This window comes from Thermobia domestica, chromosome 7 (genome assembly GCF_964235325.1).
Source record: "Thermobia domestica chromosome 7, izTheDome1.hap1.1, whole genome shotgun sequence".
NCBI lineage: Eukaryota > Metazoa > Arthropoda > Insecta > Zygentoma > Lepismatidae > Thermobia > Thermobia domestica.
The window spans coordinates 65,656,588-65,672,510 of NC_137460.1; the positions used below are offsets into that span (position 1 = coordinate 65,656,588).

At 37.5% G+C, this 15,923-nt stretch overlaps 1 protein-coding gene across 1 annotated transcript in view; it reads left to right on the plus strand.

The window, feature by feature from the left end:
* The first annotated feature begins 624 nt into the window (after positions 1-624).
* The window catches only part of LOC145690178 (uncharacterized), a 35,084-nt gene continuing 19,785 nt past the window's right edge, over positions 625-15,923 (plus strand). Inside the window, exon 1 of the mRNA XM_081764815.1 lies at positions 625-780. The gene's annotated coding sequence lies outside the window, so the exon portion shown is untranslated. The remainder of the gene's footprint in view (positions 781-15,923) is intronic.

Consider the following 15,923-nt stretch of genomic DNA (forward strand, 5'->3'; position numbering starts at 1 on the left):
ATTTGATGCTGCCGGCAGCTCTGTTGCTTCTGTGTCTTAAGCCCCATAATTGTTAATAATGAACGAGCTAACATTGAGGTGGGGGAGGGAATCTCGTTCGATTTGGGGTCGGCTGAGGTTGCTTATGCAACATTACTTCACGTATCAATGATATCCTATTAACACAGAAAAAAGTAATTAGAATTATGACAAATTCACATCAAACAGTGCATTGTAAACCTTTATATATATACAGCTATTTTGTTTGTGAAAAACAGACTACCTGAATTACAGTGCAGATACAACTTGCATTCGTACAATACAAGGTACAATAAACTCATAGATGTACCATATAAGAGACTCAACAAGTCGAAGAATAACTATGATGTACTAGGCATAAAATTGTATAATGGGTTACCAAGTGAATTATCTTCAAGTTCCATGAATGTGTGTAAACATAAATTATACAATTGGCTATTAGAAAGACCGTTTTATTCATTAGATGAATACTTTACGGAAATTAAATGTGAAAGTTAACATATTGTAATTTTGATGTATATTTTGACGTTGTCTATTGCCATAATTGGTTCAAGGATAATAAAATTATTATTATTATTATTATTATTAGTGTATATACTAAATCCATGGTTTATACCTACCACCACTCCATCTGGTAGCAAAATTTGATGATACAAAATGGACAATTACACCGTAGAATCTAGTGTGAAGTTGGACAGACTATTTGAGCCAAGCAGCAGTAACATCGCCGTGCTGTTCTGGAGTTTAATTGGAAAGATTTAGGTAGGTGGTTATATTGAAGTCTACAAGTAGGGCTAGTTTGTTTTGTTAAATTTATAGATATTTTGCTATAACTTTTCTTCTATATTTTGTTTTATTTTGTGAGTGAATGTAATTTGATTTTTTTTAAAAGGCTAAAGTTTAGTGATTTCTTTTCAAGATACACGTTATTGTAAAGCCAATGGTGTATGATTACTTGTAAAACTTTTAGAGAGCTAGAAGCTATAATTATAATAATCTTACGAAACTAATTTATTACAGTTTCTTTTAAATTTGGAGTTAGGAGTTCGGCTTAATTGATTTGATTATTTATTTCACGCGATCTGAAATGAAGCATGTAGCAACCCAACCTCACAGTGTGGTTAACGATAAATGGGAGATAGAATTCCTGGGATTCCGTTGTAGTTTGGCAAAAAAAATAAGATTATCATAAACTTATTTTGAGACAAAAACAAAAATAAGTATTTAAAACTGTTTCTCTAATCTATTCACGAAAGCAGTCTCTTGGAGACATTTTATTTTGCAATGTGATGAATTAAATTTCTTTCACTTTAATTTGATTGTAGGGGTCGCGGTGGCTCAGTGGTAGAGCGTTCACTTCTGGTACACTGGGTCCTTGGTTCGATCCCAACTCGTGCCAAGTGAGCTTTGTGGTGGACAAACATCCTGTGCGTGTTTTTTCTAGTGGTTCTCCCGTTTCCTTTCACTTTTATCATTTCACCATTTCATTCATTTCTCACAATCACCGTCTCCTTTAGCCTAGCCAGCATAACCGTGGGTCATAACGCTTAAGAGGGCCCATCATGGCGAAATTAGAGTACTGTTAATTTTACAGTAATTGTGTGATATCTTGAAATAGATAAAAGATAATCAAAATGTGGAACAAGAGCGCCCTAGACAATATTATTTTACACGAGATACCGTTATCACGAGCCACCTAGTAGCTTTCCGTTTGCAGCCATTTAGAAACGCGAAAATAAATGCCTATTTTGTAAATGGCTGGAAATCAAAAGCAGACAAGTGAGCCATGATAACGTTATCTCATGTAAAATAATATAGTCTAGCGAGCTCTTGTTCCACTTTTCGATTATCTTTTATCTATTTGAAGATATCTCATAATTATTATAAAATTAGCGGTATTTTAATTTCTCGGTTATGAGGCCTCTTAAAGATTTCGTTTATATTTTTCTAATTTGAATGTAACCCTCTCTGCTGGTCTTGCGCCTGTGCTTTTGATACAAATTGTCCCGGGTTCGATTCCCGGTGAGAGACCACAGACAATTTAATTTACAATCATTCAGTTTCCTTAATTACCTGTGTCCTTTAGCCTAAATTGCATAACCATAGTATGTTAAAATAATTCAATGCTTTAAAAACTTAAATGTTAGAAATTTTTGTGTTAAAGGACATTAAATGTCCTTCGCTAAATTCATCCCCATTTGTTGAATGTTAGTAATTAACTGAAAAAATGAAGAATTTGACCAGTGTAGAAACTGAGATTAATGACATGCAAAATGTTATTACATCAACTACGTAATACATGTAATTATTTTCAAGATCTTTTTCATAGTATATAAATGTGGGTGCCCGTAAGCTCAGTAATAAATGTTGGCGATAATCTTAATTTTCGTTCTGTTGTAGGTTTCATTTGACATAAGTTCTTACTAACTTAAGATAAATGTTAATTATTATTGAACTAGTTTAACAGTATATTTTGACGCTAGGTCAAATCCGATTCAATTGTGTAATATTCAAAGCAGGGATGCCCAGCCCACAATGTGTGAGATACTATTAACAAGTAGATACTTCAACGATTTGTAATTATCATTATTAGTTTTTGAATATAGAACCATTGAACACTGGTGAAATGAAACTTCTTTTCTAGCAAGTTTTTTTTCCCTCAATGCTCTTGCCTTTAAGAGGCACGGTGACTGTGGTAGAGCGTTCACCACTGGTTCGTGAGGTCCCTAGTTCGGTCCCAGCTCTCACCAATTTGGCTTTGTGGTGGAGAGTGTGAATTTTCTTGGGGTTCTCCCGTTTCTTCCCATTTTATTAATTCCACAATTTCATTTCTCATCATGACTGTCCTTTAGTCTAGCCGACATAATCGTAGGGTGTGAAGCCCAGATTTATTTTATTTTGCCTTTATCATTTACCCCAGGCGCGTGGGTCTTTGGTTCGATCTCAGCTCCTGCCAAGTGGGCTTTCCGGTGAATAGTGTACGTATTTTATATCGGGTTTCTTCAGTTTCCTCCACTTTAATCATCCACCCCATCAGCATCACTTGGGCTTTATGTATAATCGTTGGACGTAGAACTATAGATTCTTTTTGTTTTGATTCGAGTGCGATGTTTGTATTATATAATTGTAACTTTTATGTAAGCAGGGTAAGCTATTGTGTGCTGTGTACTGCAGATTTCTGATCTGTAAAATGTTACGGCTGTTTGGAGGTTCGTGAATTGCATGTTGTGGTTACAGGGTTGTTGCTTACCAAAACTGGAGTTTAGTCAAAACTTACCCTTCCCCTTAGAAATAAGTGCTAGATCAAGAATTTGAGAGCAAACATTATACATAAAAAACTTCTACACGTTAGGGGCTAATGTTAAATAAATGCAGAGCTTCTTCGTGACTAGTTAGCATATGCGCCTGTGACGCGGGAGATCTGAATTTGATTCCCGGTGGAGCTTGTGATTCCGATCCCATGTTAAGTTGTATGTCGCAAGCCTCATAGTCTCGTTGCTGAAATATAAGTTGAATTCTTTCAACCAACAAACGTTAAATAAATGCAGTATGTACTTACAGTAGATTTGCTGAAGTCAATATGTACACTCATGTCCAAAATGATTGTTGTATATCTATCAGTGCCTTCTTGTAAGAATATAATTTGATAATGATTTTGCAGGGTATTTTTAATGTGTATAATCGGGAAATGTATATTTGTGGTAAATTTCGTAGGAAAAGAATTATAAATACGGAAATTAGAATGAGTAAAACAAAATGTTGCTAAATAGTTAAACATTTATTTTCGTTTTATTCTTATTTACTGCTCTTTGGATATGAAATTGGCCACATTCATATCTTTGCCGATTATACACATAGTAACATTAGAAGAAATACCGGGCGAATTCGTTATCAAATTATATTCCTACAACAAGATATTTATAGACATGCGGCAATAATTTTGGACATGTGTACTATAATCTGTTTCACGTAACCTGATAGGAAAAAGAAGTTATTTCCCCCACCACGCTCAAGTACAGGTGAATGTTAGTGTTCAGTTTTCCATCAGCCCCTGCACACAGAAGTATAGTGTATCTAAATATGTTTAAATAATAAATTACAACTTTCATAATAACACTACATATTTTAAACAATTACATTTGCCTGTATTAGTGAGGTAAGTAACACGTGTTGTTATAATGTAAATTTTATTGAACAGTTGTATTGTTAATTTTTCTTCCTTTGGCAATCAGGGTTGTGACATAATGTTGGAATGGCAAGTGATGGCAGTGTTGGTAATTGAATGGGTATTTACTTATTAATACAATAATTTCATTAATCGAAAACCGAAAATGAAATTTTTATAAGTTTTACGTCCCACGATTATGCCGGTTAGGCTAAAGGAGACGGTGACATGAGAAATTAAAGTGAGAGGAAACTGAAGATCCCCGAGGGAACCCACGCACGCGGTGTTTGTCCACCACAAAGTTCACTTGCCGCGAATTAGGATCGAACCAGGGACCCCATGCACCATAGGTGAAAGCTCTACCACTGAGCTACCGCGGCCCCAGGCGTGCAGGATAGTCTAATGTTAACAAGAGTTTAGTATTGTATAAGAAAGAATAACGATAAATAAGAGTTCGTTCAATTATACAAAAATAGCGAACGCTTTGGCTTTAAGCACAAAGGGTAATCGTAGCAGAAACAAACATTTCCATTAGATTTTAACCTGCGAAAAGTCAATGTATCATGTTTATCAACCATCTTTCAAATATCTTGCTTTACGTTTCTGGGAGCCTTCTCTTTCGCCCAGCTAATAGTTTCCTCCGTCTCGATATTCCGAAGTAAAATTTCCTCTAGGGGGGAGGGGAACTCCACTTTGCCCCCCAAATGGGCGCCCTTTATGGCAGTTTAATTCACCTGAATGTGTGCCTCTTTTGCTCCAAATATTTTTAGCAACACTTTATTTTCCAAATCTCGCAGTTTCCGTTCTTGTTTTCGTGTTAGGGATAAACTTCGACATTCATACAAAATTGGGCACATTGAACTCTTATTGATCAATGTTTTCGATATTTAAGATAATAAAATGTTTTACAGTAGGTTAAACTTTAGTACATAAATAATATGCAATACTTTTCAACAAGACAAACAGTAATTGTTTGTTACTCGGGGTTGATAGCTAAAAGGAACAACAGTGCTTTCTCAACATCAGGTGCGAGGGAATTGATGTACGAATTTAGTTTACACGATTCTGTTTATTAGAAAAGCTTCCCTTCTTGTGAAGGTCAACGAATTGCTTTCCCCTTCTGCAGTGGTAAGTGGTGGGAGGTAGGCAGGGGTGTAGCCACGGGGGGGACATCGGGGCTAGGCCCCTCCAAATGATTTCCTGTCCCCCCATGTAACCAGCTTTTAAAACATCATCGTAAGGTTATCTCACCTCCGTCATTTAAAAATAACAAATATTATATATAATTAATAATTTACGGTAAAATAGTGGAAAACACAATTTCACCATATCGATCGAAAAATAGTATGGTGTCTCTTCCTTATACCGATCGCAAAATAATATGGTATACTTTTTGTGACAGCAGATTATACAATTTACTGCGATTTATATTTGACAGTTTCAAGACAAACGTTTTAACAAGGTACTATAAATACGACCATGGTACTAAACTAATTAGTAAGTACTTTTTGTGTTTCATATGTGGTAACTAGTGTTCTTTTTTCTCAGATGGAAAATTTTGTGAAAAATAACGTCTTTATTCATTTTTCAGTTCGCTTATTCAGTGCTACTTGGTGTAAAATAGGAAGTGAAATATAGCTGTTAATAAAATAATTGTTTCGGTAATAGTATACATGAGAACCCCCTGATCTGCGTTTCTTCTGTGTTCTATTACCACTTCTACATAAAATACCATAAATTTTCTACGTAGTGCAATAGTAAGAAGTGTCCATGTGCACAAGACATGCGATATGCGTTAAATTCCCCCCCCCCCCGCCCCCATACACATAGTCATAGATAAAGTACAAGGGCACTACACATGCAGATATAAAGTACAGGTACGTTCTTTATTTTCGTATCAGTCGATAAGTAAATAAAAGTCGCTTTGTTACCCCCTTTGTAAGTTCGTACATACTGAATAAATAATCCCTAAAAGTATGAGCGCGCTGCTCCTTCGGGAACTGATGCAGCTTCATGTATACTATATCCATTGTTTCTTAGTCACGAATAAATACTTTTATCAGGAAATCTTAAAGAAATTAAGTGCAATTTCAAAGTAAATCCGTTTTATGTATAAAGGTAACCAAGAAAGTTCTGTCTCTTTTTGTGGAGGTCTGTGTTCTATTGGTCCTCACACCATGAGTTGAATGCGAATGGAGATAAGGCGAAGGTAAGTTATTGGTGTGGGTATATCCAACGTACTTTCTGGTTGTGACAGTTCAGTTACACCGTGAACTTGCGTCAGGAAGATTGAACATGGGACCTTCACAGAGCGTCATAAGGCGTGTATGCTGTAAGAGTTCAAACTGGGGTCAAACACCACTACAGCAGGGCGGAAGATATGCCAGGCCTTCCGTGAGGATATCGTGACTACGCTGACAGTGAAACTGTGGTTTAACAAGTTTAAGAACGGTGACGAAACACCGGAAGACCAACACATGTGCAAAATGAAGATCTTCAGGCAGCAATTGAGGCGAACAGTAGCCAGACATGTGAGGAACTGGGACTACAAATCAGTGTGAATAGAGAAATAATTCACCGTACCTCCTTCAACTGGAGAAACACTACAAGTTGGGTCGATGGGTAACATATGATTTGACTCTGGGCCAGAAGGCAACGCGAGCAGACACCTGTTTCTTTGCTGTCTCGTCTGAGGAAGAAGCAATTTTTGGACAGGGTGTTGACATGTGATGAGAAATGGGTCCTGTACGAAGCTCCACGGCGCCGTCATCATTGGTTAGCATCCCATGAACCGGGTTCCAAAACAGCCGAAACAATCACTGCACCAGAAGGTTATCCCGTGTGTTTGGCGGACTGCTCGCAGCATCGTGCATCGAGAACTGCTACCAGCTGGTCAGAGAATTAATGCAACTGTGTACTGACAGCAGTTGAGCAGTGTTCAAGAAAAACTCAAAACTCGGAAGCCAGCACTTCTGAATCCAAAGGGGTGTTCCTGTTACAGGACAACGCTTAAGCCCCATGTGGCTAGGATGACCTGGCACAGCATTCTACGCCTTGGATGGGTAACTATTGCATCCGCCATACTCCCCGGACATTGCGCCGTCCGATTATCACTTGTTCCATTCCTTGCACAATCACCTTAGAGGACGCCAGTTCAAATCCCTAGTAGAGGTGCAAAATGCACTTGATATCTTCTTCGCTTCACGGCCCACGAACTCTTACCGCGATGGAATCCATGGCCTCCCAGAACGTTGGCAGATAATGTCGATTTTGATGGGGACTATTTTTGATCTTCCAGGTGCGTCTTAGCCCCAGGTGACATCGATGTTCGGAGGTGGTAAGTGAGAAACCGATCAACTTTCTTGGTTACCTTTATACATAGGTTCTGTGTCAAGAGCTTAAATTGAAATAGTTATGCACAAAGGTATAATGTTTGGTTCGGAGCAGTAGTTCTTGGTTAAACATAATAAAAACTACCTGGAATACAATTTATGAAGAAAAAGCAAATAAATAAATATATAAATAGAAATAAAAAATAATAAAAATAATAAATATAATAATAAAAATAAATATAATAATAATAATAATAATAATAATAATAATAATAATAATCTAAAAAGTGTTTTTAGTTTTCAGGAAAGAAACCAAAATTTTCCGGTTTCTTCAGGCCTCAAGAATACTAGCTGCAACACAAATTTTTGGGGAGTTCTTTACATTATAGCTGGCCCCCTTCAAAAACGACGGGCCCCTCCTACATAAACTTGCTGGCTACACCCCTGGAGGTAGGGGAGTTTCCTATCAGGTTGAATGGAACACTTCAATATTTTTCACAATTAAGAACCTTATTGGTGTAGCCTGAGAAGATAACTTGTATAAGCTAATGAAGGATATTATGAAGCGAATCACAAGCAGTAACTGCAACTTTCTTGGAGTTTCAGAATGCAGTGTTTTTTTAAGTGGGAGGGTGATAGTCTTATGAATTGAAGTAAAGCTGCCCCAATAAATAAATTAAAAAAAAAAAAAAAAAACTAGGAACCTTTCTTTTTGACTGGAACACTTTCAAGAATTCTGCAAATTGTAGTGAAGGGGCGCCCGAGGAAAATTTTCTTGAGGGGACGTCTCCATGGTTGTATATTACATCTGATATTTAATACAGTGTATACATGGTTTGCTATATTGTGTACATTTTCGTGAGCTGAAGGGGAAGCGTAGGCGGATACCCATGGTTCTTATCGTAAAATTATAACCAAGTGCCATTTTTCTGGCTTGTGATCCTAAAATGAATAAAAGAAAAAAAAAAAAAAAAAAACTGAAAGTGGCATATGACTTTTAAGTTTAAGTCTCTTAACAAAGTTCTTAGTTATGTAACAGTTTTATACTGAACAATATTTAATAAATCTTAGATGGAATTTTGGAAGTAAAGTTAAATTTTAAGGCTCACGACTCTGCCATTTTAGGCTAAAGGAGTCTGATTAACGAAAGTTAATAATTGTGGAGGATAAGGAAGAACCTACGAATAAGTTGTCTACAATACTCACGTTGGATAGGATAGAGCCTGGAATCCCTCGCAACAGGTGAAGCTGTAATTGTTGGAATATTTGAAAGTAATTGTATGAAATTTGCGTTTTTCTATTAAAAAAAAAAAAAAAAAAAAACCGGCACGCATTCCCATTTCAAACCGGGGTTTGGACTTTTTCCATCCCTTTCGGCAGCGCGGCTATGAGACGTGGAATCCGAACGGGGGTCGAACGCGTGTGTCTGGTGCCAAGAGCGTGTACGCTATCCGCATAGCGACGAAGGAACTTCCTTCCAGAATGGGTTTTGTAATGGAAATAGTTACAAAACTATTTTCAGTTAGAAATAGTCTAGGCTCAGAGTATACTTAACGATGGCGAGCTACGTACTTCCTGTTTTGCCTGGAGTTAAGAAAAGGAATAATTATATTAATTTTTATTCTCGGACCGAATTCTGCAAGTGTAAGTCTATTACAAGCATATTTGTACTTCTGCTGAAAGAAAAGTTAGTATCAAGTAACGTAAAAGTATTCCTATTACATTCATTTATTAACTTTGTACTACTGTTCAGGAGAAAAAATCGCCTGTCTTGGAAAAGATCAATCCCACGACAGCTTAGTGAGTCTTTTCAAATATTTGTTTCAGTTGCGCACCCACGGGGAAGTTCACTGGGTCCGGACCGCCAACCCCCCGAACTTCCTAACTCGACATAGGATTTTACTTTTTCAATAAAACTATACTTGTTGAACAGAAAAATGATTGATGTAGAGTGAATATTTGATCTTGCACTTCATCTGGGCCGCAGAGGTAGAGGGTTCAACTCTGGTGCATGGTGTCCCTGGTTCGATCCCAGCTCGTGCCAAGTGGACTTTGTGATAGGCAAACACCGTGTGTTGAAAACCAGTTTCCTCCTACCATTCCATTCATTTCTCATTATCACTGTCTCCTTTAGCCTACACTGCATAACCGTGGGACGTAAAACTTAAATATTTCATTTCACACTTCATCTGTATTTTCTCTTATAATAACGATGTAGCTCAATCATTCTTTTCTGAAAATGTAGATGGAAGTATTTTACAACTACTTACAATGGGTGCAGTACTACATAGAAGTGGTGGGTTGTAATATTGGACTCCCCCTAAAGCTTGATTCCTCTCCCAACAAAAATTTCTGGGTGCGCACCTGATTTGTTACAAGGTGAATGTGTCACACCCTTATATACTCCCCCGTTTCCAATAAAAGTAATCGTAGTGTACAGTTGAGTAAACACTGTTCAAAATGTCAGCGTTAAAACTGTAACAAAAGTAGCTGTAATAATGTATTTATATATATATATATATATATATATATATATATATATATATATATATATATATATTTTTTTTTTTTTTCTGACAGTACATTATACCATGACACCTCTAAGATTAATTTCTTAGTCTTGTTTCTTCTTTAACAGAACTCGCTTAATGTTCCAAGTAAGTTAATCTATTGGATATTGATTGGGAATATTTGTAACATGAATTTAGACTATGCATAGCATAAACCATACCAGTCAATATAAAGAGTATTAAGTATTTCCTTTATCTCAACGTGAACATTAGCATACCGGGGTCTACTTCTCGTAGTGTTTATTAATGCCTTCCATCGATTTAATTATAAAGCATCCGTGAAAATGGCAAGTCCTGACTGTAGCATAAATTCCTATTGCTTGTCTTTTCTAAGTAAGAAATTACTGCGCTTTCCTTGGTTTAGTTCATCGTGCGCTTTCATAAGCGAGACGCCAATCCTCGACCTGAACGCAAAACTTACCGATTACTTTCTTTATCCTGTCTTGAATTAATGTCCTAGATTACTGTCAATTAGCGCTGGCCTAAGCTGTAGGCCCAAGTCTCGTATTAACCTGTACTAAAAGGGACAATGAACTCCAAAACAAAAATAAACCAGATCGTCTTATGCTTATTGCTGACAAAAAAAACGTAAATACAAATCGATCAACATTGGTCAAATTTTCAAATATTTACTTTGGAATCTCAGGACTGTATGCTACATCTCATACATTAAAGATTCCAGTGAACTGGACAGTAACATTGAGGGTGGAGCAAGATTTCAAAAACTTTTGGTTCGCCAATTCTTTTCATAAAATGGTGAATCTATATCTTTTGAATGTGGAAAGTGATTCGTTAAATTCTAGACTTCAAGAAAGACCATTTAAGATTTGACGAAAATAATTTTGAAAGAAGTTTTAATTTTTCCTACGGGCTTAATTTAATGATTTGAATGTCGGGCTTGAGTTAGCGATTTAATAACTTCTTGACTATGGGAAAGTAATTTTATGTTTGATATGAACTTAACCATTATCACCATTAGTTAGGCTATATATAAGAGCGATCTAGTGTTTTCGAGGGGAGGGGAGAAATCTAATTACGGATTGATATTTGAAGAATAAATTTATGGGCTACTTTATAGTGAAGGACGGGGCAGATCAGAAATTCAGGAAATTGACTCGAAAGTGTAGTTTGAAATATTTTATGTTCTTCTGGCTAACATACTTCAGTTAGTAATGCTGATTTTCATGACTAATCGATCAAATTTAACTTAGAAACGCTACCCTCTTGGAACTGGGTAGTGTCATTGCACAACAAAATTAGAACTAAAATAATGCCACAGGATTACGTGATTGCAGTTTTCAATCTCCTGAATGATGTAATGTTTCTAGATCATAGTTTCTAACCGTGGTACGCGAGCCGCTGGTGGTGGTATTAATAGTTCGTATGCTTTAGTAGTACGCTAGTGATAAAAGTTTCAAGAAAGGAGGTATTGAGATTCCGGTCAGTTAATAATATTGTAATAGCTCCTGCTAGTACAAAAATTTTGTTCTAGATGATTCGAAGTCAATTTTAGTCGTACTAAATTCTCAGTGGAAGCTCAAGGTATCGACACATAGTTCTGTAATTTGGGGATCTCTTTATATATGAGCTTAATTGTCAGATATACAAATATCTCAATCGTAGTGAACAGTTAAATTAAGGGGGGCAGCATGTAGACCCCCGTACTCGATCATGTAGCCACAGGGTGCTGTCACCTTTTTTCTTTTCTTTTTTCTTTTTTTCTTTTCTTTTTTTTTTAAATGGAATTTGATTAATCTCAGTTGATACGGGCGTAAGTGAATCATACTATCAATTTAAATTTAACAGCTTGAAGTTTTCCCCTTCACTGTACTGATAACAGATAAATTAATAACTATGCAGTGGTAAGAATTACATCTAGTCCCGACATTTCACACTGGGTGCTTCCTAACGTCAGTTTGCTGCTCCTGTTCTCATCAAACAAAACAAATAACGAAGCAGTGATGAACTTGTTTGATAGTAATGGCAGCCAAACAAGAACAAGAGATGTAATTGGCTTTGTAGATACAGTTCTCTGGATTCAGGACTACTCATACACTGCCAATCCAGGACTACTCGTACACTGCCAGCATTTGTTTTATTCCCTTCCCCTACCTCGATTCCTCTTCTTGGCTATGTTACGTCATTTCTCAGATCTTAAAGAGGAGTTCGTACGTCACACATCGGTTGCAAATAACTGACTTGCGTAATGCAATTAAAGATCAATTGAAAGGGTTGCTGAAAATAGTTTTGGAGTGCTTAACTAATTCATTGGAATAAGATCTTCATATTTGGATGCAGGGAAAACTGGAAAGAGGCTAAACTTTAAGAATGTTACTTTTTGAGAAATGAAAATAGTGGAAAAATGAAATCTGGGTTTAACGTCCCACGATTATGCTTATTAGACCTAAGGGAGACGACGATTGAAGCAAGTGAATGGATAAATTGGTGGAATGAGAAAGTGGGAGGAAACGGGGTACCTTTTGAAAACCTACGAGCACTATGTTGTCCACCACAAACTAACTTGGCCGGGGATCGAACCAGGGACCCTTCGCACCAGAGGTAAGCACTCTACCATTGAGCCACCGTGCCCTCAGCAAGCTAGTGAATGCATCAACAATGAAGAACGATAAACCGAGGAAGTTGTATCTGCAAAATACGCTGTTAAATAATTATCAGTGCTTTCCTTACAGAAGGGTCACTTGATCCTAAATGTTAGGCACTCAAATTTCATTTAAAATGTCTTTATACCAACTAAGTACGTGTATCTTATAAATTGTTAATGGCCAATATTTGAAAATGGATAGTTCGTTACTAAATGAGTAACAAAAATAATTGTGGGACTTATTTTTTTGAATTTAAAGATCCCACGTTATGCTCTGAAGTTAATGGGGACTCATGATGAAGAAAAGGTTCACTGATTTTGTTAATCACAAAGCGTACTTGATGCGCTGCACGATTAAACCCCGATCCCACGCGTCAGAGGTGAGCGCTCTACCACTAAGCCACCAGGGTCCCAAGTAAAGGATCAGTGGTACATACATTGATTGAAATTGAGCGAGTATCAAAGCTTAGTTTCAGGGTAACACGTGACTTCTGTATTCATATATGGTATAGTGGGCCGCGGTGGCTTAGTGGAGTGTGTTCACCTCTGGTGCTTCGGGTCCCTGTTTAGATCCCAGTTCGTGTCAAGTGAACTTTGTGGTGGAAAACGGTGATCGTGGGTTTTCTAGGGGTTCTCCCGTTTCCTCCCACTTTCTTCATTCCACCATTTCATTCATTTCTCATCAGTCTCTTTTAGCCTAGCCAGCATAATCGTGGGACGTAACTCAATTTCATTTCATATATGGTATATTTTTATTTTGCTGTAACTTTTTAAAAGAGAAATTCTCCTTTGTGTGCGTTATAGAATGAGAATCATAGTGATGACCCAGTTTTATTTTCATACGTGAACATACTCGGTAAATTCAATTCGATTACCATCTCAAATGGAATTCCCTCGCGCCGTGTGGATTTTATGGTGGACAAACACCGTGCTCGTGGGTTTTCTCGGCGTTCTCCCGTTCTTCCCACTTGCTTCATTCCACCATTTAATTTCTCTCACCAGTCTCCTTTAGCCTAACCGGCATAATCGTGGAACTTAAAGATTTCATTTCATTTTCAAATGTAGTTCCCTAATGAATGCTCATGTCAGATCACTGAACAACTTGTATTGAGCATCTTCAGAATAAAAGTATTATTCACGTGCTTGTCTAATCCTGCATTGATCATCTTTTCTGAAGTTTCCTTCACCTAACCGCTGACGTCCTTGAGTTTCATGTATATGAATGTCTACATGAAAATTCTGAACTTGCTGACATGTGATTAGTTCCTGGAGCCTACATAGATCTACCAAATTATAAAATTTACTAAATTTCTTACTTACACTCCTCGCTGACCTAGTGACTAGCAAGTATGCCTTTGGAGCAGGAGGTTCTGGGTTCGATTTCTGGTTGGACAACATTGAACGCTCCTATTAAACTGCAGATCTTGTCCCGTATAGCATAAATAAAGTCTCTCCAAAATACGGGACATTTTGAAATCTCTCTATATATAAAATTGAAAATCACTGTGACTCTAAATCTCCTAAACCGCCCGACCGATCTCGATCAAACTTGTAACATGGATGAGGTTCGAGGCTGGGCTGGTTTTAGGGTATTCACTTTGATGGTAGAACTAAGGGGAGGGAGTGGAGGGGGTATAAAAATAAATAAAACTTAACTCCTGAACCACTCGACCGATTTTGATCAAATTTTCAACATAGATGAGGTTCAGACTTGGAATAGTTTTTGATTTAAATTTGACGGAGCAACGTAGGGGTGAAGGAGGGGGAGATGTATAAAAATCATTTTATAAGGCTGAAAGTGACTATTTTTGTAACTTAACTCTTGAGCCAGCCGACCGATCTCAATCAAGTTTTCAACATACATGAGTTTAGGGGCAGGGATTGCTTTAGGCTATTCACTTTGACGATGCAACGTAGGGTTGGGGGAGAGGAGAGAAATTTAAAAATGATCAAAAATGACCGATATTAGTGTTGAATCTATAGTTTTCGGGGTCGATGACAGAAACGATGACTTTTCTGATGCTGTTTCAATCCAAATTAAGCCCTGATAGTTAGGGAGGGGAGGGTAAACGTAGGGGAGTGGGATAATATTTAAAAATTATGGAAAATGATTGATATTAGTGTCAAATCCATACTTTTAGGAGTAGCTAAGATTAAGTGACATTTGCTGCCGTGTGCCGCAGCATGGAGGAGGGGAGGGGAGCTATATAATAATAATAATAATAACCATATTATGTCTAATCCAGTTTTCGGGATCATTCACATTAACAGCCACATTTCCGATCCTTTTTAAATCGAAAATCAGCTCCGTCACTTGGGAGAGTGGGAGGAAGAGATATTTGAAAATGGCCGATGTTAGTGCTGAAACCACATTTTTTTGAGGTGACTGAGATAACGATGACACTTCAGATGCCATGACCCGCAACATGGGGGAGGGGGAAATATATATAGCATTAGTTTCGAATCCGTTTTTCGGGGTCGCCGAAGTGATCAATGATCTTTCCGATGCTGCTTCAATCGATGCCATTAAGAACAAAAACAGCATATTTCACGGGTACTAAGCACATGAGATACAGGGTTGTGCATTTAAATTTTCATTTCAACCCAACGAAGCGGGTAATATGAGTAGTAAGGGCCTGACTTGACCTAACTTTTGATTATCCTCAATGAGGGGCCCCAAGGCCCGGGGTCAATGACCTAGGGGTACTTAGGACCACCCCCTCTAAATTTTGGCAGGGGTACCTTGGCCCACCCCCTAAATTTTGGCAGGGGTACATAGGACCACCCCCCTTAAATTTGGGAAATTGCCAAATCTAAAAATTTGGTGTGGTAGCCTAGGACCATAGTATGTACCTCTATCAGTATTGGGGGTCTATGTCGTTCCCTTTCATGGGTAAAAAATTGCCAAAAAGTCAAATTTCGGGGGTTTTTGACCTAATTTATCCCCTTTGATGAGGTATTATTACCCTATATGGTTATATGGACGTATACAGGGGTTCATTACCTATCATAAGACATGGGTATATTAATGCACCCCTTGAAAAATTTGGGAGGGGTACCTTGGCCCACCCCTTAAATTTTGGAAATTGCCCAATTTAAACATTTGGTATTATAGTATAGGACCCTAATATGTATTATGATAAATTTGGGTGGTCCACCTCGTTCCCTTTTAGGGGTACAAAATTGCCAAATATATAAACGTAGCCTAAGCAATACGTTGTACCACGTGTTTGGTT